Here is a 26,744-nt window from a genome sequence, read left to right on the forward strand (position 1 = left end):
GATTTAAAGAGATCATGATGAGGGTCGATGAGACACCATGGGAATTAGATCAAAGGTTGAAGTGTCAAATTCGAGAAGCTAACATGCAGCACTCAGATAGTCAGCACCGCGAATGGTTTATAGCTTCACTTCTACCCCACCTGAGAATTTCTCTGTCGCAACAGAAGATAGTAACATAGGTAGAAGTCTTGGAAATTGTGATGAGGTTGCATGTAACGCCTATTCAGGATGTGACCTTGCAGGTACAACAGATCCACTCTTAGTTACAAAGCTTACACTTAGAACTGCAGAGCTTGAAGAAAGATAAGGAGACTAAACCAGATGTGCACACGGAAGTCTGGTGTTTCAAGTGCAAGAGCCAGGTGCATGATAAACACCACTATCCCATGTACTCAAATTATATTACAAGAGGGGGGCCAATTCCCCTGAAACCAGAAGCCCCAATAAGACCGAGCATGGGGGTTGTGCTATGGTTTGCTATTTGTTAGGTTGTTGGAAAATATGCGATAGGTAATTCCCATATGCTTCAAACGTTTGTCTAGACACCTTAGCAGATATTCTCTAACTTCTGCAAATATGTGGGCCACGATGAGCACCACTGTTGAAGCTATGAATTGATGATGGAAAGAACACTTACATACCAGATGCAAGCAGAAACTCGACCTCCAGATCAGGGCACCAGAGGGGTGCGTAGAGGTTATTAGGGATGAGGACGAGGGCGAAGATGAGGAGAGCCTATAGAGGTTGTGGTCAGCTTATCTGCTAAAACTATGGAATGCCAAGGCACTATGTGCGAGACTAGCAGATGCAGACACGCCCATCATGTTAATACTTCAGCTAGTTTGACCATACTATAGAAGTGTGACTGGTGATGATAGCTAAAAAGAAAGAGAAGAAATCACAGCCTTAGCAACCTATGCAGAATTTACAGGTGATGAGAGTTGAGCCTCGCAAGGAGGATCAAATCATGAATATAGTGGTGAGGAGTGCAATAACTACTGGCAATGATAAAGGTAAGTAGCTTGAAGAGGACAGATGGGTCTGTAAGGCCCCAGAGAAGTAACTTGGTTTTGATTTGGCACATGCTAAGGAAACATTTATGGAAGCCAAGAAGAGATTCGCTAAGGCCTCCACCAGAAGAAGCCAGAACAAGGTGCAAGAAGCTAGTGCACTTGCAGAGGTTGATCCTTGTGTTCTTACTACATTTTTGGAGACCTGCATAAAATTGTTGCATGATAGCAAAGTTGCGGAGGTGAGCAGGAGTTAATAAAAAATGTGACAACAAAGAGAAGGTCCCTGATGGACAATGTGTGGTCAGAAAGATTGGCAAACACAAGGCACGAATAGGGTGTGTGATGAGGCTCACTACAGAGATAGGTGACTATGAGATAGACTAGGTCATTTTGGATCTGGGATCTGATGGGAACATTTTTCTAGAGCAAACATGGGCAAGAATAGGTAGACTTGCACTACAGTGGTCTCCGATTCAGCTCAAAATGGAGAACCAATAGAAAATCATCCCTATGGGATGATTATATGGAGTAATAGTTGATATAGAAGGTGTGAGCGCAATGGCTGACTTTGAGGTTATAGAGATCATTGATGACATCAATCCATACCCTGCACTCTTAGGAATTGACTGGGCCATTGATATGAATGGGGTCATAAATGTGAAGAAGAGGAAACTGTCATTTGAAAGGAAATCACCTTGGGTTGTAGTACCATTGGACCCTACAGAAGGAGCGTGATATACTAAACCAATCCATGATTATGAAGATAGTGATGATGAAGTGGATCAAATCTACAAAATAATAGCACGAGACCAGGACTGGATCAACCCGACGGTAGATGGACAGATTGCATGGGACCGGGAGAGTTCCTGCACCTCGGATTCAGACGAAGAGTAGGAGCATTGGAAGAATCACTTGCATGAAGTATCTACACTGTGATGCAATATGATGATGAAGTCATTGCGTTGTGTCTTGTCGGAGGTAAGGAAGCTACCCTACTATGATGGTTTAACTAACGTAGATAAGTTTTTGGATGCATTTGAGAGTGAAGTCCCTAAGGATCACCACACCCAAGCATTAGATTTGGCACTACATGCTACGCCCGCACGATGGTGGGGTACACATAACGATAGCTTTGATGGGTGGAGAGATTACATAAGAATGATGAGGTTACAATTTGGGAATCCTAACACTAGATTGATAGAGAAATATAACAGGAGGGATGATCCACATGATCATTTAGAAAAATGGAAAAAAGCATGGGGTGCAGAGCCGCAGTCAGACTGGGTACACATATTTTTCCATACTTTGGATATAATTCCCATAAATTAGTATCTGGAAATGGAGATCTGCCATGGCACCACAAAGTCGGATATATTGAGGGAAGGATTCTTATTGACCTTCAGTTTTGATGATGGCTTCGGAAGCCTCGATGAAGAGCTACAATAAATTAAGGCGGTTATCTTCAGAATGCCACAATAGCGCATGGAATGGATCCAACCAAACTGGAGCACCCAGATGCGCCACACGCTGGAATGCTATAATGTAACCATTGAAGAGGAGGATGAAGTTCTGAGAAATATTAACATTCCAGAGGCAGAAGGGCATTGCAAAGTCGAGGACCCACAAATAGACAACCCAGACATCACTGTGCCATTGAAGACAAAGCATGTAAATATTGGCACTGAAGCAAAACCGAACTTTGTAAAGATTGGAGATTATTGGGATGACACTACTATGGATAAAGTTGTTGATTTACTCCACAAATATCAGGATCTCTTCCCTACCAAGTTTTTGGATTTGAAGGGCATAATTGGCGATTTGGGCATTATGAAGATCACTCTGAAGCTGAACACGAAGCCTATTAAGCAAAGACCATATCACCTTAATCCTAAGTACAAGGAAAAGGTTTGCCAGAAGTTAGATAAGATGCTGGAGGCGAGCATTATAGAGCCAGTTGAAGAATCTAATTGCGTGAGCCCGATGGGGGTTTAGGAGAAGAAACATAAGGGTGAAATAAGGATTTGTGTAGATCTGTGGAATCTTAATGATGCATGTGTCCACGACCCATTCCTGACGATGTTTATAAATGAAGTTCTAGACAATGTTGGAGGGCAAGAGGCCTACCCATTTACTGACGAGTTTTCGGGGTATCATCAGATCAACATTGCGCCTGAGGATAGGAGAAAAATGACCTTCACGATGGAGTGGGGTTGTTTTCAATACACTGTGATGCTGTTTGGACTCAAGAATGTGCCTGCAATATTTTCCGACATAGTCATAGTGGCGTTTAAGGAGTTCATTCATAAGTTCTTGGAAGGATACTTTTACGACTGGACAATGTTCAGATTAGTAAAGCACCATGAAGCAAGTCTACGCTTGATTTTGGATATGCATTGTAGATACTAGATCGCGTTGAATTTGAAGAAATGCATATTCTATGTTCCCTTTGGGATCTCGCGAGGTCACGTGGTATGTAAGCAAGGATTGATGGTGGACCCTGCAAAGATTGCTTTGATTGTGAATTTGGAGGCCCCAAGGAACATCAAGCAACTGCGCTCGACATTGGGACATATGGGATATTATAGAAAATTTATCAAATCTTATTCTCAAATTACGACGCCCATGGAGAAACTGCTGAAGAAGGATGCAACATTTTGTTGGGATGAAGAATGTCAGCATAGCTTAGATGTATTAAAACAAAATATGGTCACCATGCTAATATTGGTATTCCATGATTGGAAAAAGGAGTTTCACATACATGTGGATACCTCTTGCATTACATTGGGTGCAATGCTAAGACAGGCCGGTGAAGGAGAAATTGACCACGGTAGCGATGGGGTCCCCTGGGTCAGTTTTGGGATTAAAATAACCCAAGTTTTGATATATTTTTTAAAGTAATGTAAAGTCTCTGCGATTTGTGGATGCGAGCGTGCAGATGATTAAGATTCAAGTGGCTTTTAGCCCCTTGTTTATGTAAATTTTGAGTCAATTTTGAGACCCACCCATGGTTCGTGAACCATGGGATGGTATGAAAAAGGCTATAAATATGTTTGTCTTAGAGAGTCTAAGGCATGTCATGTTAGAAATGAATGTAATTGGTCAATAGAAGAGAAGTGATAGTGTAGACAAGTGGGTCAGATAGGAGAAGAAAGGCTCTAGAGCTGAGTGCACAGAGGCCTACGTAGAGTCTGTAATTGAGTGCATTAACTCCTACGGCTGAGTGCACAGGGTAGTTTCGAGTCTGTACATCAGAACTAAAGATCAATAAAGAAAGTTACAAAAGAATTCTTGTGTGTTTCTATTTTATCTATGATTACTTAAGTTATGATATATGTTGTTGATGAATAAAGTTTTTATGGGATATTGATCTAACAATGCATGTTTCTCCTAAATAACTCTTTATGAATGTACGCAAGCATGTTTATGTAATTTTGTGAAGACTTTGATGGATTCTCTAATGTTTATGAATAACTTAAGTAAATACGTGCAAACCCTACTTTAGGACTATTTTTTGATGTGCATAATTAGATAGATTGACTGTTAAAGGTCTGCAAATACTAATTGTAGACCTTCGTGAAGGTCTGAAGGATATTTTAACGAAGTTATATTATTGAGCCATAAGGGCTTACCGATCTCCTCAAAGGAAGATCTAGGGCACGAAAAGTTATCAAACTCATCTCTGGATGAAGAAACTTGGTTCTTGCAACCCCCCATACTGCTTCATGTGAGATTGCAACCTGCACTACGTGACTTGTTGCTGAAAGGGCCAATAGTGTAGGGATTTGTTGGTTAGAACAACTAACTCTAAACCTAGGTCAGAATCCCCTAGGCCAACAAATGGTTTTGTTGACGGGACACAATAAAAGAATCAATGGCCACTATGGATTCCACAGTTGCTGACTACAGGACATTATTCGAGAAAGCAATGGAGTTGGTGACAAATCTGTAGGAGGATTTGAACCTGAAGACACTGAATACAGAGATCAGGGAGTTACAGTGGAAGTATGATGAAGTTAGGGAAACGACATTCTCCATCGCACCAACATAGCACTTAGCCAAATTACAAGAGGGAAAGTAGCTCCTCGTGTAGGTAGAGGAAGCATAGAAGAAGGAGGCCTTGCTGAAAGCCAGATTGCAGCCATGGTTGGAAGAGGCTTATCAAGTCATGACAACCATCTAGGACAAGCTTAAAGGCTTGCAGCAGACACATCAGACAATGAGGTTGGCCACAGAAGGACCAGGTACAAAAAAGTTAGTGGAGGAAGTCAAGCAGGTAGCAACTCAGAGTACTGCCAAAGTCACACTAATCTAGGTGGAGCTGGGGGATCTTCATAGCAAGATCGCAACGCCAGCTAAGTGACTCGAGTGTGAGTCACAATATTTGTGTTGGGGGCCTGTTGGGATGGGGTCCCCTAGGTCATTTTTGGGTTAAAATAACCTAAGTTTTGATATATTTTTGTAAGTAATGCAAAGCCTCTGCCATTTGTGGATGCGGAGCGCACAGATGATTTAAACCCTTCACCCATGGTCTACGGACCATGGGATTGTATGAAAAAGGATATAAATAGGTGTGTCTTAGAGAGTCTAAGGCATGTCATGTTAGAAATGGATGTAATGGGTCAATAAAAGAGAAGTGATAACGCAAAGAAGTGGGTCAGATAGGATAAGAAAGGATTTGCAGCTGAGTGCACAAAGGCCTCGGTAGAGTCTGTAACTGAGTGCATGGACCCCTACGGCTGAGTGTGTAGGGTAGTTTTGAGTCTGTAAATCCAAAATGAAGATCAATAAAGAAAGTTACCAAAGAATTCTTGTGTATATTTTTTTTATCTCTGATTACTTGTGTTATGATATATGATGTTGATGGATAATGTGTTTATGGGATATTGATCTAACGATACATGATTCTCTTTAATAAGTATTTATGAATGTATGCAAGCATGTTTATGTAATTTTGCAAAGACTCTGATGCATTCTCTAGTGTTTACGAATAACTTAAATAAATCTGTGTGAACCCTAATTTAGGATTGCTTTCTGATGCACGTAATTAGATAGATTGACTATTAAAGGTCCGCAAAGACTAATTGTAGACCTTCACAAAGTTATGAAGGTTATTTTAACAAAGTTAACAAACCGAGCCCTAAGGGCTTATTGATTTGTGTGAAGGAAGATCTAGGGCACTAAAAGACATCACACTCATCTCTGGATGCAAAAACTAGGTTCTTGCATCCCCCCATACTGCTTCAAGTGAGACTACAGCCTGCCCTACGGGGGTTATTTCCAAAAGGGCCAGTAGTGTAGGGATTTGCTAGTACACATCTAACTCTAAACCTGGTTCAGGACCCCCTAAGCCAACAACCACCCTATAGCCTTCACGAATAGGAAATTATCGAAGGCTGAGAAGAAATATTCAAAGACTAATCGTGAAGGATTGGTTATGGTGTACGCGCTACAAAAATTTAGGCATTATCTATTAGGAGGGCATTTCAAGATGTACACAGATCATTCTGCCTTGAAATACCTGGTCAATAAGCCTATGTTGGGGGTGAAGATCTGCAGATAGCTACTACTATTTCAGGAGTATTACTTTGAAGTCATTGTGAAGTGGAGTTTGAATGCAAGACCTGACCATCTGTCGCGAATCGAAATAGGAGAGGAACCTAATATTCAGGAGGATGGGTTTCCAGATGCGCAACTCTTTGTGGTGTGCATAGCAGATAATAATTTTGTAGATATTATTCACTTCTTGACTATGGGAATGGCACCAAAAGGGTATACAAGTTAGCAAAAGAAGGATCTAGTAGTGTGAGCTGCAAATTTTTCAGTTCTTGCAGGACATTTGTATAATATGGGTACTGATGAAATATTACGAAGATATGTGCCACATTTTGAGAGGGATAGAATTCTCACTGAAGCTCATGGGGGAGTTGTGGGAGGTTATTATGCAGGCAAGGAAACTGTGTAGAAGATTTTACGCACAGGTCTATGGTGGCCAACGTTGCACAAGGATTCCAAGGCGTATTGTAAGGCATGCAATGCATGTCAGAGAATGGGCAGACCATTGTGAAGGGATGAATTGCCATTACATCCTCAAGTATCTTTGTAACCATTTGAGAAATGGGTGATTGATTTTGTTGGGCCAATTTAATCCCCAGGAAATAAAATAGGTGTGTGCTATATCATCACCACGATGGAATATCTCACCAGGTAGGTGGAAGCATAGTCGATCGAGGATTGTACAAGGGTTATGGTAGCAAAGTTTTTATTTGAATGTGTTAACCAAATTTGGTTGACCAAAAGTGTTTATGAGTGACAGGGGTACTCACTTTCTCAACGAAATGATCAATGCGCTGACTAAAGGATTCTAGGCCTACCATTAGAAGAGTACACCGTATCACCCATAGGCCAATGGAACCGTTCAAGCCTTCAATAAGATTTTCGAGGACGCGCTGATGAAGACCTGTAACATGCAATAGAATGACTAGGACGTGTATGTACCTCAGTACTATGGGCTTATAGGACTACTTGTAAGAAGATGATAGGGAAAACACCATTCATATTGGTATACGAGATCAAAGTTATAATGTCGATGGAGGATATTGTGCCTAGCCTACGCATAACAGCTCTCACAGGTATGGAAAATCGTGAGGCCTTGGAGGAACGGCTCGCGCAACTGATGGAACTCGAAGAGGATTGCTTTTTGGCAGGATTTCATCAACAAGTATGGAAGGAATGTGAAAAAACATGGCACAATCACCACATCAAGCTTCGCACGTTCAAGATAAATGATCTTGTCCTATTGTATGATAGAAAATTCACCAAATTTATGGGTAAATTCCAAATTCATTGGCTAGGGCCATACATTATCAAAGAAATTACAAATGGAGGCATAGTTTAGCTCGCAAAGCTGAATGGAGAACCTTCTCCAGGAAGAGTGAATGGGAGCATATTGAATTTGTATACAGGGGATCCGGTGTAATGACTATATGGCGATAGGATAGTCTTAGTGCTCCAGGCAGTTGCAAGGGAATGTGAGACTATAAAATACACTACCTAGTTTGGAGGACAACATAGCGAGAAGGTTGCACAGAAAGTGACAAATTTGCAACCTATGAAGTTGTGCACAAGAAGCTACACCATGGAGGGAAGTGCCATGCAACCCAGTAGAAAAGTGACCATTGGAGACATTGTTCATGACCTAACAGCCAGAAGATGGTTAAGATGAGTGGGATGGTGGCATGTAAGGAAAAAATATTTGAATATATGCTGCCAAAACAACATTTCTTGTCAAAAATTGGGGGGACGGTCAGATTTGAATTCAAAACTCCCTATAAATTATGTGTGTCGGTCCAACAGAGAACACTTTACACTCTAGAATTGTTAGTCAGATTTGTTTTTTGTTTCCTATGAACTAATCGTATTCAGAAGATTTAGTCACGAGCCCCACATTTGCTAAGTTTTCTGAGCTAAATTAGAATTTTATTCTTGAATAAATGCTTGCACCTAGTCTTGCGAAAACTGTGAGTACTGGTGATGTTGGCTATGAGGGAGCTGCCCCAGAAGTTTTAAGTATGGAAGCCCCAACTCCTGTGCCTATGATGTCGAGGTTTCCTAGGCTAAAGTCTACACCTAATAGAGAAACCCAACTAGCCAAATCAAAGAAGGACAAGTAGAATACACCGGTGCTAGTTTGCGCTCCCCAAGAAAGCATTCCAAACACAGAAGCTTAAGAAAGATAAGAAGAAGGTAGTGGACCTAGAGGCGAAGAAGGCCAGGGTACAAAAGACATTGATGCTAAAGGAGTCGAACCCATAACCAAGCTACCCAAGTATATCCCTCAGCGGAAGGGAAAGGTGAAGGTCTTCAAGGACCTAGATTCTGAGAAGTTCACCATTTCCATGCCCCTGCTACCAGAGCAGGTCCCTTTTGAAGGTTCTGTTGGGCAGCGGATTCCCCCACATTAGGGTTTTGGGGCTTAGAGTCTGAGTTTTTCTCAATGTGATGTAAATACTCCATGAAATGCGGGCGTGGAGCGCAAAATTTTAGGATGAGTCATAGGGTTGTCCGCCATAAAATAATGTAATTTAATGTAAAGTTGGGTCGGCCTACCCATGGTCTGTGGACCATGGGATTGTATAAATAGAGCGAGGCTCTAAGTGTAAAGGGAGTGCTTTTGGGAAGTAATAGATAGATGCGAAGGCATGGTTAGAGGATAGAAGTGGATCTGAAGTGTATTGGGTCATAGTAGGAGGTAGAGGCTCTACAGATGAGTATGCAGAGGCCTAGTAGAGTCCGCAGTTGAGTGCGCAAACCCCTGCACACTCATGGGTCTATATTGAACTGAACTTGGAAATGATTATTAATAAAGGTAAGTTAATTCAGCATATTGTGCATCTATTTCGTAGATCTATATTTTGATGTTATGCATTAATGGTATCTATTTATTTTTATGTGCACACTTGTATGAAGGCTTATGTATGAAAACCTTCTATGTAATTAGCAAACAAAACCTAATTAAGGGAGACTTGGGTAATTAACACTGGTTTCGCTATGGCTAGAGCTGCGCAAAGGCAGTACCATAGGATGCAAGGAGCTCGCTGGTGTGCGTAACCTAGTAAGCGCGAAGTTTGAATTGCGTACCTATCACGCCATATCAGACATCCCCAGGGTGTGAAAACCTAGTTTTAGCACCCTCCCATACTACTTCAGGTGAGACCTCAGTCCGTGCTCCATGGACTGTTGCCAAAAGGGCCAGTAGTACCGGGATTTGCTTGGCTAAATCACTTCTAAACCTGGGTCAAGCCCCACGTAGCCAACAAATGGCTTCATTGCTGAGACTGGGATCTGCATAAGGGATGTCTAATGTCGTGCTACTGGAACCCAACAAAGAAGGAAATTGAAGAGTGGTTGGATAAGAAGATTCATGAGTTTGTGACACAGGAAAACAGAAATCCGCAAGTATTTGAGAAAAGGTGGCTAGATCACTACATGTATATGAAAATCCACAAGATTTTCTTTGCATCCTTTCCTTCTGAACTATATGAGTGGGTCGTGAGGTTAGCCGACAGCCAGGGAAGGTGTAAGTTTGACAAACCAATAGTGTGGACTCCAAAATTAGTGCATAGGCTAGAGGCATCAGAAGATAAGATCACACGAGTTGTGTACCATTGGCTCGACCGGATAATAGGGCGATTTATCACTGAGTTTGTTGTAGACACGACCATGAGTTACAGCAAAGCAGAATGGAACTTCCTCAAAGGGTCGTGAGGTAAGTATGTTAAGTCATTAGATACTTGGATTAAGATGCTATTGTGTGAAAAGAGGGTCATGACAATACATTAATGTTTGGGACAATGTAGAGCGGAAAGACCTACAAAAGAAGTGAAGAATTAGGAAATAATCCCTTAATTTCACCTTCACGAGAAAGCAAGGAAGATCTTGCTAAGGTATCTCCAAGAAGCGCAGTGAGTTTGATAAAGCAGCGTATTCCACAGTTCCCACATCCACCCATGCCACCACCCGCTTCACCTCCCTCACCTCCATCTCCACCCACTCCACCTCCACCACACACACACTTCAGCATGGCGAGCGCGATCAAACTACCTGTATTCAGAGGTGTAGGGAATGAAGATTTAGACTAGTTCTAGTTCATGGTAAAAGCAGTGTGGGAAGCATAAAGGGTCACAGATGACAACATTAAGAAGGCTACATTGGTGAGTGCACTACAGGATCTTGCATTGAAATGGTATATCAAGCACTCTAATGACCACCCAAACGCAGGGATAGCAGAGATCCAGAATGTGTTGAACAGAGAATTTAGCTGGTCAAAACCAGAGACACAGTGAATCATTAGGTTTAAAGAGATCATGATGCTTCCAGGTGAGACCCCCTGGGATCTGGATCAACGCTGAAGAGTACACTCCGCGAGGCCAATATGACGCTAACAGATGCACAACATCGCACATGGTTTGTGGCATCTCTGACACCACACTTGAGGATGGCTCTGTCACAACAGAAACTTTCCACTTAGGCCGAAGCGTTGGAAATGGTGATGAGGTTGCGTGAGGCCCTGATACAAGACCCTAGGTTGGGAGTTCAACAAATCCACGCACATCTATAAAATCTATGCCTGGAAATGCAAAGTTTGAAGTAGGATAGAGCATCGCGGCCAAAGGCGCGTGAGAATGTATGGTGCATAAAATGCAAAGGCCAGGGCCATGACAAGGATAACTATCTAGTATTCACAAACTACTTGGTAGGAGGTAGGCCAATGCCGTTGAAACCAGAGGCACAGGAAGGGCCAAGGGAAAATATAGGAGGAAAACACACAATGGATAATTTTCATTTGCTGCAGAAGTATACACAGACTCCCCAACAGTTGTTTTGTAATTTTTGGAGGTCGGTAGGCCATGATGAGCACACTTGTCATAGCTACAAGCTAATGATGGATCGAACCCCAGCCTATGGGATGCAAACAAAAATGCGAGCTCTTGACCCAACTGCAGGGATGGTGCATGCTGGATTTTAGGGGTGAGGTTGAGGATGAGGAGGAATGGGACTAGGAAGAGGCCACAGATAGTTAATTTGTTATAATTGCAGAGAACCAGGGCACTATGGCCATGATTGCACCAACCCGATGAGGATATCCTGTTCTTACTATGCTCATTTTGATCATGAAATGATAGATTGTCCTATATTGATCACACAAATGCACGAAAAAGGGGTACTCCAGCCTCCTCTAACTCAAAATATCCAAATGATGAGGTCTGAACCACGTGAAGAAGACCCAAATGTGAACATGATGCTCAGAAGCGGTGTGACCACGGGGGAAGATAAGGGGAAGCAGCCCGAGGAAGATACATGGGTTCACAAGGCTCCTGCAAAGGAACCTGAGTTTGACTTAGAATGTGCAAAGGAGACATTTATGGAAGTTAAGAAGCGCTTCACAGGGGCCTCCACTTTAGATAGTAAGGATCAACTAGAGCCAGGAATGGATCATTCAATGCTTACTATCTTTCTGGAGACATGCATGAAACTACTGCATGACAAAAAGGCAATTAAGGGACTACAGGAGTTGATCACTAGGTGCACGGGGTCAGGAGAAGCACATGTAGTCTGAAAATTATGGAAGCATGCATTGCGCACTAGGAGGGAAATGAGATTGACTGCATAGATTGGTGAGTAGGAAATGGATCAGGTAATCTTAGACCTGGGGTTGGACACGAATGTGTTACCGAATCAAACATGGGAATGCATGGGTAGGCATGCATTGTAGTGGTCCCCTATTCAATTACGAATGGCAAACCAACAAAAGATTTTTCCCATGGGGAGGTTCCAAGGAGTAACAATTGATATTGAAGGCGTGAGCACACAGACGGATTTTGAAGTGATAGAGATTTTCGATGACAACAATCCCTATCCCACGTTTTTAGGTATGGATTGGGCCACTGATATGAATGGAGTCATCAACCTGAAGAAGCGAAAGATGATATTCGAGAAAAAGTCACTACGCATAGTAGTCCCACTAGACCCAGCCGAAGGAGCATGCTACATTGAACTAGTGCACGACAATGAAAGCGACGATGAGCTGGATTGTATTTATCAGATAACTGCGTGAGACCAGGATTAGGTGAATCTGATTATGAATGGGAGAATCTCGTGGGGGCATGACAGCTCTTGCACTTTGGATTCAGATGAAGAAGTCGAGTGCTGGTAGAACTGGTTACATGAGGTGACAACGCTGAATTGCAACATGATGATTAGATCACTTTGTTGTGTCACAACAGAGGCAAGGGAACTTCCAACATATGATGGAGTGATAGCAATGGATGAATTCCTAGAAAAAAATTGAAAGTGTAGTACCAGAACAACAATGGTATGGTGCGCTGGAATGGGCACTGCGTGCAACACCTGCGCCATTATGGAGTACACATCAAGGCAAGATTAAGGACTGGAGCACATGTAGAAGGATGATGTGCCTATAGTTTAGAAGACCCCAGCTTCGAACAAGAGTCAAGCATCCAGGACAGAGTAGCTTGCGCACTCACTTGTGTCGATGGGTGCAGACATGTGCTATGCAGTCCACACAAGCACACCCAAGACTAAGGATCACAAATCGGAACCAGACGCAACAGTAGGAAAAGTGATGCGCACCACAAATGTTCCACGTAGAAGCATTCAAGAAGGTATGTTGGATCCTGAACAAGGTTCACCAGGCTAGACGAACTGATTGGGACCTGCGCGTACCAGCTGTCTGATGGGCCTATGGGGCCATGTACAAAAACCTGACCACAGAGATGATTCTGAAGCTGAAGAGTAGAGTTGAGACCATAGTTTTGGAAGGAAGGAACCCTCCCATAGTAGCTCCCACATTTGAGACAATACGCGAAGCCTAGGATGAGGGAATTATGCAGCCATGTGAGGACGAACATCTGCAGAGTCATAAAGCCATCCGGTAAGGGGACCTGTTGTGCTCTACAACAACCCCCCATTTCATACATATTTCATTTTCAAAACTATAATATGAGATGGGTCCCTTTTCATTAAATTGGTATCAACTTATCATTATTCAAAACGGTCCGAAACGAAATTAAACATTATTAAACCTTTTTGATGAACCAATTAATCGGTCTTATAATAAAAATGAATAATCTTTTATCATTTTGATAAAGTGATCGCAAGATCGCATATCACAATGACAAAGGGAGGCATGACTTAAAAGAACCATTGATTTTCCCCGACGCAACAATGCACAAAAGGCTATCGGATATCGGGAAGGTAAGCAATCATAGCAAAAGGCTCGTTTTCGCTCCGATGCGATATCACTATCGGTGATCGGGGATGTACCATGCATACACCTAAAGCCCTCGCTCAAAACTCCCGATGCAAATTGGCGATATCGCTATCGGCAATTGGGGATTCCGAAAGGAACTAATATAACAACTTAAGCTTTCCCCTAATCGCCGATTGCAATAAAGCTTGCAGATTTCAAAAAAGATTGGTAAAGCCGGGATATTTTATGGTTATTTAGTATTAAATGCCTTTCTCTTCTTGATAGCGATTCACTTGCGCTCAACCACCAAAACATCAAAGCCACGCTTAAATGAATCATTCGGCCAATAAACGACATAATGAGAATTTAAAGGATTGACAGGTTTAAACGGCCATTTAATGAAATAGTAAGTCTAAAATCTCTTTAGAGATTGCATCCGTGGCCACCTTAATTTAAATCCTCCATTATTCATTGATTAATATATCTCGTTCTTCTTTGGTTTGTGCTATCAATTCTCCGCATTACGTTCATTTTCACTCCTGTGCAGAGCTCTTCCGAAGCAGCAAATTCAAGCCAAATGGGGAAGAAATCTAAGAAAACTGCAACAACTTCTGCTTTGGCAGCTACAGGGCAACACACTGCTGATCCAAGAACAAACATAAAGGGACTGATATCCGACACTCCATGTCTATGACTTGGCAAAACTACTTGGCTAAGCACCTACAATCTGATTGAGGCTGAAGAGCCTGAGGTAACAACAGTGCAAGCCACAGCAAACACGACTCGGAAGTTTGATGCTACTCTAAAGGATTTAGCCGACTCTTTCCTTCATCGGATAGCATCCTGAGAACAAATTCTCCCATATACAGATGTGGTGAAGTGGGCAATTGAAGAAATCCCAATCACAAACAGGACATTTTGCACCATGGACGGGAGAGTCTTTGGTTCATTTCAACTTGATGATTTGAGGCAAATGTACCATTTGCCTGCACCGGAGAAGAAGTACAACAAGGCATTCTTGGAGAAATTCAGAAACGAGAACGATATTGAATCAGAACCCATTTGGGATTGGAGGCAAAACCCAGCAAAACACAAGCATGAGTCTTCGGGTAAGTACTCTATCGATTCTTTGTGTTCTCCTTATTGTTATGCCGGGGGAATGATGTGTAGATTGTGGGGGTTACATAATTCCGCAAACTTCACTATAGAGATGGTTCCTTTGATGGAGGCAGCATCTAATAGTGAAATAATGGATTGGGGAACTATACTATCTGATAAGCTAGCAACCACAGTCCTTGAATTTAGAAACAAATCCCGCATTACTAAAAGGGTCATTCCCCCATTCTACTATAGTGCCTATATCTTGGACACCCTGTGTTTTAATTCTGAATTTCCTGTGCTTGGGTGGAGATGGACTCCACAAGACCCCATGCCCATTCATATATACCACCAGAAGTTATGTAAAGCCCACTATAAGCACCATTTATATCAAGTTTGCAATGGTTTTATGTTACCCATTCACTATTCCATTTTTGATAAACCTGCTCCTAAGATTTCCTACCAAGCAGAGGTTGACTTGACATCCATAGGGAGATGGTTCAGAGAAGAAAAATTCACCTATGTAAGAGTTTTCGGTAGCCATGCCAAGCCTCATGTCCTCCCTTTGTATATACCCGATAAACTGTTAGCCCAGGAGTTAGCTTATCAGATTACATCCAAAGGAGTTACACAGACTCTAAGGAACAAAAAGAAGTAGGTTTGGCCTCCTTTTCCTCTAAGATGCAGTGTCTATGCTCTGCATGACTTTAAACATGCAGAGAAAGAAGCTGATAAGATTAAGGCATTGAATCTAGCCACTCTTCCTAATAGGCGATTTGATCCAAACAAAGTCGCCTACAATGCACTTGAACCGGAAAAATTAACTAAATTTGACCAAAAAGATGATATGTTTGATGACATGTTCTCCTCAGCTGAGTCGCTATTCTAGGTTAAATCACTGGCCAGAATGAAATATCAGGATGATGGGTTAGTTGAATTTAACAGACTTAGAGAACAGAGGTTGCAAACTCACCTCTAGATCTGTTAGCAACGACCCCAATGACAGAATCAAGCGAGCCTGAGCAGCAACTCACTAAGGAACCTCCTGCTACATCAAAAATTGCTGGAGAAATCCAAACAAAAGAGCAGGAGGAAGTGCAGAGAAAAGAGCAGGAGGAAGTGCAGACAAAAGAGCAGGAGGAAACACAGACAAAAGAGCAGGAGCAGAGCAGCGCGGAGGTGAATGTAGATGCCCAGATTGACCCAAAATTTCTCCAGGAATGGCAGCAATTTGAATCAATCATAAGTAATCTTGAGAGCTCAAAGGAAGCCGAAACATGAAAAGAGGCTGACACACAGGAGACAACATCTAAACAGGTTCCAAGTGGAACCAGCGGCCTACCCAGTTCTACAGGAATAGAGATAATTCCTGAGGATCCTTCCAATCAGATTGTTTTGCAAGTGGAGGAGATACCTCCATTGGATGTCTTTTATATCCCAAAGCACAGGGCTGTAATAAAATGACAGGGGAAAAGGAGAAGGACTGATCAACCTTCCCTATTCCCGAAACAAACAGTGATAGCTAATGTGGTCTGGAAAGAGGAATTTGATCCTTCTGATGACCTTACTAAATTGTCCCAATATGCTGGAGCCTATTCGGCAACCACCATGGACAAGGCATCAGAAGTGACTAATTTGTTAAGAGAAAAAGACCAATCAATCGCCTCGCTACAAGTACAGTTATCGAAGGCATAGCAGAAGGCAGAACAACTTGAGTAGCAATTGTACACACAACAACAAATAAACAATCAACTAAGTAAACAATTGCAGGAACAAAAAAAAAGAATTGATTCAAGCACCGTTCAAAAGCAGAAGGAGCTGTCAGAAGCGCTAACAAAATTGAAAGCGATGCATGCACAGATGGGGAAATCTAAAGATGAGCAAATTTCTCAATTATCAGCCCAAATAGAGAAGACCAAGAATCTTCCACAGCCAACTGAATTCAGAGCCGAAGCATTACAGATTAACAAAGCATTGGTGACACAAATAAGGCTGTTATGTCAACAAATCGCCCAAGAAGAACCTTTATGTGACTTAACTAGCATCAATAAGTGATAAATCGGCTGATGCTAGAATAGACTTGGAGCAGGCAAATGAGACCTTGACCAATTTTCTTGAGTGGCAAGACATTGATGAGGGACAGGCAGCTAATTTTCCAAAAATCCTAGAATCACATAAAGAGATCCTATTTATGGAATGGCAGTCCCAGTTAATGAAAGAAGAGAGAGCAGTTTCTAGATGCAAGTTAACCACAAGTAATTTGGTTGAATTGATTAATGATACTCTCTACTTATCTAACATGATCTCTCAATGTACCCCAGGTAAATTACTATCGGCTAAAGCATTGGAGCAGTCATGTTATCAAGAGCTGGAGAAAAATGGGAGATTAATCATAGGAATTAACAATTTGACATGGGACACCTATTGGTTGTTCCTAGTCAAACCATATAGCCAGAGAGCCGCCCTCAAGTGCCTCACAGATGCAATCGGGTGTATCATTGCCGATATACAAAATGCCACCTATGCTGCCCAACTCAATTCTCATCTCAACCGACCACCAGAACTAGAACCAATGCTTACAATATGCCAGCTCAGGTCTAAAGGAAAACAGCCTAAGTGATGAATCATGCTGCCGACTGCCAGATTGCTGTGAGGAAGATATTCCGAATCAAGTTGTACCAATTAATTAGGATTTTAATTTCATAGGTAGTTAGTTTTAGTCAAGTATTTATAGACCCTTTCAATGCATTGGAAAGGGTCATAAGTTTTTTGTATATGACTTAAACCTGAAGTTGCACTAATGTAATTGAGGAATATTATTTTATAAAGACTGGGCCAATTATTCCAATTTTGATAATGAAGCTTTTATGTGAATGTGCACTACTGCCTTTGTTTAAAAGTATTTCTACGTCGGAAGAAGGAATTCAAATAGCGATTGATATTGGGAGTGATTTGCAGCTCATCTGGTACTACTATCTATGTCTGAGTTCATTTTGTTTATATGTGTTGTTTGATCACTCTCGCTATTATCGGATATATGCGTGTGTTTTTTAACAACATTCTTTACAATTTCCACTATTGGATGTTTACAACATGCTTTTCTTTTGTCATACATGTATCGGTAATATAAAAGGATAAATGTAACAATGTTGTGTTAATCACTTTGTTCAGCTACTTGAACAAAGTAATCATTAAGTAAATGAATGTCTATGTTTATTGTGTAAAGTCATCTATATGCCTATCAATGAACAGAGATCATCAAGAGTTGCACTTAAGAGAATAGAAGCCTCCCGGGATAGAATAGTCATTTATATTTTTGCTGATAGATTAAGTCATCTATTCATTATCATTTATTAGAAACCAATCACTCATCCATCCCCTTTTATTCATTACTGGGAAACTGGTCCCATTATATCCAGTCGGAGCCACCATCCCAAACGGAAAAGGAGTTGTATTAAGGTTCGGACCGGGTGGTCATCCCCCAATGTTGATACAACGATTTTTGGGGCATCAACATTTTTGGCGCTAGAAGGAGGGCCTAACTATGAATGGCGAGCAAATCCAAATCTACAGACCATTCTGAGAGTAAATCTCCCTCCACATCACCTCGTACTTCCCAATTGCATGCTGGTTCTCTAGTATCCAAGCAAGAAGGAGAGGGATCAACTACCACTGCTCAAATCCATAACACTCCAGAACGATTAAGTCCTGAATCCCCTAAAGTTCAGTTACTCATCCATAAACTTCAAGGCTTCTCGATAACACCACAGAGATCTAAAGTATCTCAAAGCAGTGAGACTTCGCAATTCAATAGACCTCATCCCCTCACTAGACTTCAAAGCGAAAAGCTCGGTATTGAACCCACTGAGCTTCCCTTACCTAAAAGGAAAAGGGCAAAGAAGAACACTGAAGGATCTGACAGTGAGGTTCTTTCATCCACATCCTCCATCTCATCTTCCCCTATGCGAAGTCAACCATCCACTCCCTCATTACATATTATTTTTCATCACGGATTAGGAACTTCAACATCCCAACCTGCTCAGTCTTCGATATCAAGTCCTTCCAAAACATCTGCAGTTTCATCAGCCATCTCATCCCCTACTGGTGTTTTAATGGCAAATCCATGGAATAGACCTGGTGCGGTCAATATGCCTGCACCATTACATGCATTACCTGATGCTCCTGAAAAATGGTTACCCAAGTTTAACCCAGATGATGGGATACAGGCTGAGGAACATATTAATAACTTCATGTTATCAGTTAAATTGAAAGGAGTGACAGAGGAAGATGTTTTCGTTAGAACTTTCCCTTACACTTTACAAGGATCAGCAGGATCCTGGTGTTTTTCCTTGCCCTCTGGATCCATTACCAGTTGGGCCATTTGCCATGAGCAGTTTTTCACTAAGTATGGTGATGATAGATCTTTAGCCACCTTAATAAATGATCTCTCCAATCTTAGAATAGAGCATAGGGAGCCGATTAAAGAATTCAATGCGTGATTCAATAAACTCTTGAATAAAATCCCAACGGCCTCCAAACCAAGTGAGCAAATCAGAAGCGAGTGGTATATAATTGCCCTACCTGCCAATATAGCTATTTTTGTAGACAGGGCCGGAAAACCAACTTTAGCTGAAAACATGAAAGAAGCACTTGCTGTGGAGAAACATATTAATTCTCTAGAGAAGAAAGCTGCTCTTGAAGATAGAAAAGCCAAAAAAAAATCTTTTAAAGATGATTCAAAGAAGAAAACACCTAAAGATCCCTATGATATGCAAGGTCTGCAAAAGGTCCTTAAGACTTTGTCAAATGAAATGGTTGAAATCAAAAAACAAGTAGCAAAAACCTCAACTAAAAGGCCCTTTAGAAATTTCAAGAAAATTGAATCAAAACCACCAAATGTTATATCTAATGCAGATTCAGATCCTGAGGAAGAATAGGAAGAGGAAACAATCTCACCAACTGATGAAGAAGAGGAAGTTGTTGAATGCCACGGAATGTGGGATTTTATACTGCCTAACTCCGATACAGAAATTGAACAAGAAGCCTTTACTGTCACCACTAGGAGTAATGGTACCCCTGAACCCATCCAGGCAACTTCAAAGAAAAGAAGTGCAAGCGCTACAACAACAAAAGAAAAGGTATCCACAAGGAAGCCAGCTGCAACGGTTCCTCAAAATCAACCTTCAACCTAAAATATACCTTCAACATCTGAAACGTTTGTAGTATCCGATTCAATGGATTACAATATTGTTGATGATATGAAGAAAACTAAGGCAAACATTACTATGCTTGAACTTAGTAAACTAAAACATCAGCAGAAATTGCTTCTCAAAGAATTGAATGTTATTCCTTCTTCACCTCTTCCCAGTGCTAAAGCTGCAAATGATTCAGGACAACCACCTTCTAGCAGGATTGAAGCTACTGATACGATTATGATTGGAGACAGATCCAATTCCCATACTCCTCCTTTCCTATTAACCTATGAGATTTATAATCGTAATCTACACAATTGTTTGATTGACTCGGGGGCATCCTCAAATATAATGCCAGCTTTGGTTTGTTCGAAGCTGAACATTGAGCCCCAGAAATCTGCAATTCACATTGTACAGTTAGATATAACCAAGGTACAGGTTGTAGGAGAAATTAACTCTGTAACTATCAGGTTATCAGCCGATCCACGAGTACGTCGAAGAATTGATATCCTAATCTCCGATATACCTAAATTTTATGGTTTAATCTTAAGTAGGGATTGGTCCGAGAAGCTCCATGGGTATATTTCTACTGATTTGTCCCACATGTGGCTACCCTACAAGGGAAAGCCAAATCAAATAAAAATCAATCGGGAAAAGCACATGACCCACACTGTCACAGAGTTCGAACAGGAAAATCAACCAATAGCATTTAATAACAATATCTTGGGGAATTATTCATCGGAATCATTGTTTGGCAACTTCACAGCCCAACCATCTCCTTTCTCAGTAAACAATTTTACATCTTAGATCGAAAATTATTCACAAATAGATAGGTCAAGATGTTTTAATGATACTGAGAAAACTGTAAATAAAATTGTTGATAATTCTTTATTTTGGTGTTTATATTTTGATGGCTCTAAGTCTAATGAAGGCTTGGGAGCAGGATGTATCTTGGTTAGCCCGCAAGGACAAAAAACAATGTTGTCTTGTAGGTTGGAGTTTGAATGCACAAACAACACAGTCGAGTATGAAGCCTTAGTCCAAGGACTATATAAAGCGATTGGCCTTAAGGTTCAATATTTGAAAGTGTTCGACGATTCAAAAATTATTATCAAATAGGTAAGAAGTATGATTCATTGTCTTTCAAACCATCTCAAACATTATCAATCGTTGGTACAAGAAATCACCTCACACTTTTCGGCATTCAATATTTCTTCCATCCCTAAGTCTCAAAATTCAGCAGCCAACTTGCTAGCCAATGTTGCTTCCAAACTCCTACCTTTCGAAGATTACAGCCCAGATAGATTCTCAGTAGAATTGCTTTTTAGGCTGTCAATTCCTGACAATGTCACTAATTGGAGAGTATTCAATCACGATGAAGACATTTTACAATTTTTGACTTCCGAAAAGTCCTATGATGATCAGATCATAGAGGAAAGCGATCATGATCTTCAGATGAGAGAAAAGCATGAGGAAAACTCAATACCGAAGCCTGTGGTGAAGCTGGAGGATCTTTATGATATTAAAGACAGGTTTAAAGCTATGACCAATACAAAGCTCCAAAGTTCCACCTTGAGGTTTGAGTTGATTAATCTTGGCACTGAACAAAATCCTCAAAACATTAATCTAGGATTAGGACTTTCTCTGGAAGAAAAAACGGCATTCATTAGACTGTTAAGAAAAAATAAACATGTCTTCGCATGGAAGTATGATGATTTAAAGACATATGATACATCTATCATCCAGCATACCATTCCAATGCTTGCAGAACAAAAACCAGTTCAACAAAAGCTCAGGAAAATATATCCGAACCTAGAGAGTCAAATAAAATCAGAACTCAATAAAATCTTAAAGGCTAAGATTATTTTTCCTGTTCGACACTCAAACTGGGTCTCCAATATGGTGCCTATTAGGAAGAAAAATGGCGATATCAGGATTTGTATAGATTTCAGAAATCTGAATAAGGCAAGCCTAAAAGATAATTTCCCATTACCTACTATGGAGCAGATACTCCATTTAGTAGCAGGCTCTGAATTGATGTCATTTTTAGATGGTTTTTTCAGGATATAACCAAGTTTTGGTCCATCCTGATGACAGACTTAAAACTACATTCAGAACAAAGTGGGGAACTTATGCTTATCAGAAAATGCCTTTTGGATTGATTAATGCAAGAGCCACATTCCAAAGAGCGATGGATATAGCTTTCAAAGGATTGATCAATAAAACAGTAGTTGTCTACTTAGATGATATTACTGTATTTTCTAAAAAGAGATCCAATCATTTGCATGATTTAAACCAAATCTTTGAATGCTGCAGAAGGTACGGTATTTCACTCAATCCCAAAAAATCCTTCTTCGCTCTTAATCAAGGAAAGCTCTTGGGCTTTATTGTTTCCAAAGATGGCATTTATATTGATCCGGATAGGATTAAAGAGATCTCTGAAATCCCTTTTCCTCATAATAAAAAATCCATGCAGTCATTTTTAGGCCAAATCAATTTTGTCAAAATATTTGTTCCAGACTTTTCTCACATCATTTTGCCACTACAAACTATGATTAAGAAAAATTCAGTGTTTAGATGGGGATCAACAGAAAAGGAAGTGTTTGATTTAATCAAACAATCAATAATCAATGCCCCCACTTTAAATACTCCTAATTTTTCTAATCATTTCACATTGTATACTATCGCATCCAATTTATCTTATGCAGCAGTACTCACTCAGATTAATGATCACAACTTGGAAGCACCCATTTCATTTTATAGTTCAAACTTGCAGGGTGCTGAACTGAATTACTCCGAAGTAGAAAAACAAGCCTTTGCTGTATATAAAGCTGTCAAACATTACATACCCTTCCTTTTAAAAGCCCATACAAAAGTCATAGTTCCTTTTCCTGCAGTAAGGCAACTATTAATCCAAAGGGTATTAGGTGAAAAAAGGGCAAACTGGGTTACACCACTTCAAGAATATGACTTGGAAATCAAGCCAGAAAAGATTGTTATAGGCCAATTTTTTTGTAGGTTATTGGCAGGAGCATCCAACATTCAACAACCAGGTGATACAGAACATATCGAAGAAATCAACCAGATAAGTATTGCTGATTCTGAATCACAATATGCGGACTTGATCTTTTATTTGAAAAATGGATATGCACCTCCTAACCTGTCTTATAAAAGCGAAAGGGCCATTAGATTGAAAGAAAGAAACTTCACAATTATTGACGATGTACTTTTTAGGCAAAATTAAGATTCAATCTTATTAAGATGCCTAGAAAAACCTGAAGCACAAAAGGTTTTGCAGGAATTACATGATGGACCAGCAGGAGGACATTTTGGAGCTGACACAACATCCCACAAAATCATTCATTCTGGATACTATTGGCCCACCTTGTTTAGAGATGCTCATGAATATGTAAGGAAATGCCGAAGTTGTCAAACTTCTAGTGGAAGACAAAGAAAGCCAGCTTTCCCTTTACAACCAGTCAACATCGAACAACCATTTGAGCAATGGGGATTGGACATCATTGGAGAAATTACTCCACATTCTTCCAAAGAGCATAAGTATATACTTACTGCCACTAATTATTTTACTATGTGGGTTGAAGCAATTCCTTTAAAGACAACAAATTCTGAGGCAATTATAGAATTCATAGATCAATTCATCGTTACCAGGTTTGGTGTCCCAAATGCTCTTGTTTTTTATAATGCATTTTACTTCTCTGGAAATTCTATGTTTGATTTCGCTATTAAAAGAGGATTTAAATTGAAATATTCTGCTAATTACTATCCCCAGGGTAATGGTTTAGCAGAATCTACCAATAAAAATCTAATTAAGATTATTAAGCGAACTATCGAACAGAATCATAAAAACTGGTATAAATCTCTAATATTCGCACTATGGGCTGATAGGATAACACAGAAGGCTTCCATAGGCTCTTCTCCATTCAATCTTGTATATGGGAAAGAAGCAGTGCTACCAACAAATCTTGTCCTTCCTTCTCTAGCCCTAGTTCAGTTTATTGAAGAAAGCCCTTCTTCTTCTATTCAACTTAGACATGATCAAATCTTAAAATTAGAAGAGGAAAGAGAAAAAGCCAAAGTTACTCATGCAAAACATCAGCAAATTATCAAGTCATCCTTTGATTCAACTTCATCCGGTTCAAAACAGTTGCAAGTCGGTGATTTAGTTCTGAAATGGGACAAATCCCATGAGGATAGAGGAAAACACACCAAGTTCCAGAAAATGTGGCATGGGCCATTTCAGATCTGCGAGAAGATAGGCCATTCGAGCTTCATATTACAAGATTTATCAGGTTTGAGAGATTCTCTCCCTGTTAATGGCCTCATCTTAAAGAAATTCTTCAATTGAGGAGGTAACCCATTCTCCTTTTTTTAATTTAGTGGAATTTGTAGTTTGTAGGACCATTAGGAAATAAATTTGTAAGGTATCTTCCATTTACCTTTGCTATATTTAAAAGTTTCTCAAAGAAGTAGTGTTGATATTTGCTTTTAAAATAATAGAAGCCTCAGACAAAAGGGAAAATTTCTAGGAAACTAGGTATAATTGCATTCTGAAACCACATTTCAATTTTTGTGAACTCTTCTCAAGGTTTAGAAGTATTGTAAATCATTTTATGTTTTCAAATTGGTCACAAAAAAAAAGGTTATCAATATCAAAATAGAAACTAATCCAATTTTAGCATCTTCAACTCTTACCCTATCATCCATTCTCTCTTAAGGAGAAAATTGTCCATCCCATTCATCAAAGTTTGTAATTACTCAGAGTGTAATTCTAAAATATTTGATATAAAAGATAAGGGGTCTTATTACAAGCCTACTTACCATGATCATCGGGAAATAGTTTAACCGAAATTACCAACACTGCATACCAAAACAGGGTAATGGCTTAGAATCATAAGACAAGGGGTCTCATCACGAGCCAGCTTGTTCGGTTAAATTACTACCAGTGAATGGCATTGTCACTCAGCTGGCCACCAAACCAGGACAATGGCTTTTTATCTTACAAAATAACATAAAAGTAAAAAGAGATACAAAATATGAAAGCATGTTTTGAATTCATTCTGTTAATCATACTCTGAAATGGATGGGATAATGGACAATAACGTGGTTAAAAGGTATCCCTGTCGAAACTATGAACGTTTGCGGGCAGCAGAGGCTCTACCTATGACAAAGGAGTCAATTTAAAAATATGATTTGGAAAGCTTTTCTGTTTTATCATTATCAACCAATAGAGGCCAATTTAAAACTTAGAATGTATCTAATTTTAACAAGAGAAGAAATTAGCAAAGATAGTTTTTATTTTATTTTGAATGCATATATACCTAGTTATATTAGAATTTTCCTCTTTGATGGGATTCCTATTTAAAAGAAAGTTTAAGTATTTCAGTACTTTTCAGAGATAGTTGTTTCTCCCAGCGAATCGCCAATTGTTGTGCTCTACAACAACCCCCCATTTCATACATATTTTATTTTCAAAACTATAATATGAAATGGGTCCCTTTTCATTTAAATTGGTATCAACTTATCATTATTCAAAAAGGTCCGAAACGAAATAAAACATTATTAAACCTTTTTGATGAACCAATTAATCAGTCTTATAATAAAAATGAATAATCTTTTATCATTACGATAAAGCGATCGCAAGATCGCATATTGCAATGACAAAGGGAGGCATGACTTAAAAGACCCATTGATTTTCCCCGACGCGACAATGCACAAAAGGCTATCGGATATCGGGAAGGTAAGCAATCATAGCAAAAGGCCCCTTTTTGCTCCGATGCGATATCGCTATCGGCGATCGGGGATGTACCATGCATGCATCTAAAGCCCTCGCTCAAAACTCCCTATGCGAATTGGCGATATCGCTATCGGTAATCGGGGATTCCGAAAGGAACCAATATAACAACTTAAGCTTTCCCCCGATCGCCGATTGCAATAAAGCTAAAAGTGCAGATTTCAAAAAAGATTTGTAAAGCCGGGATATTTTATGGTTATTTAGTATTAAAGGCCTTTCTCTTCCCGATAGCGATTCACTTGCGCTCAACCGCCAAAACATCAAAGCCACGCTTAAATGAATCATTCGGCCAATAAACGACATAATGAGCATTTAAAGGATTGACAGGTTTAAACGGCCATTTAATGAAACAGTAAGTCTAAAATCTCTTCAGAGATTGCATCCATGGCCACCTTAATTTAAATCCTCCATTATTCATTGATTAATATATCTCGTTCTTCTTTGGTTTGCGCTATCAATTCTCCGCATTACGTTCATTTTCACTCCTGTGCAGAGCTCTTCCAAAGCAGCAAATTCAAGCCAAATGGGGAAGAAATCTAAGAAAACTGCAACAGCTTCTGCTTCTGCAGCTATAGGGAAACACACTACCAGAAACAAACAGAAAGGGACTAATATCCGACACTACATGTCTAGGACTCGGAAAAACTACTTGGCTAAGCACCTACAATCTGATTGAGGCTGAAGAGCCTGAGGTAACAACAGTGCAAGCCACAGCAGACACGACTCGTAAGTTTGATGCTACTCTAAAGGATTTAGCCGACTCTTTCCTTCATCGGATAGCAGCCTGAGAGAAATTTTTCCCATATACAGATGTGGTGAAGTGGGCAATTGAAGAAATCCCAATCACAAACAGGACATTT

Source organism: Pinus tabuliformis, chromosome 8, assembly GCF_031772625.1.
Source record: "Pinus tabuliformis cultivar Carrire ecotype Pingquan chromosome 8, CPIR1, whole genome shotgun sequence".
Lineage (NCBI taxonomy): Eukaryota > Viridiplantae > Streptophyta > Pinopsida > Pinales > Pinaceae > Pinus > Pinus tabuliformis.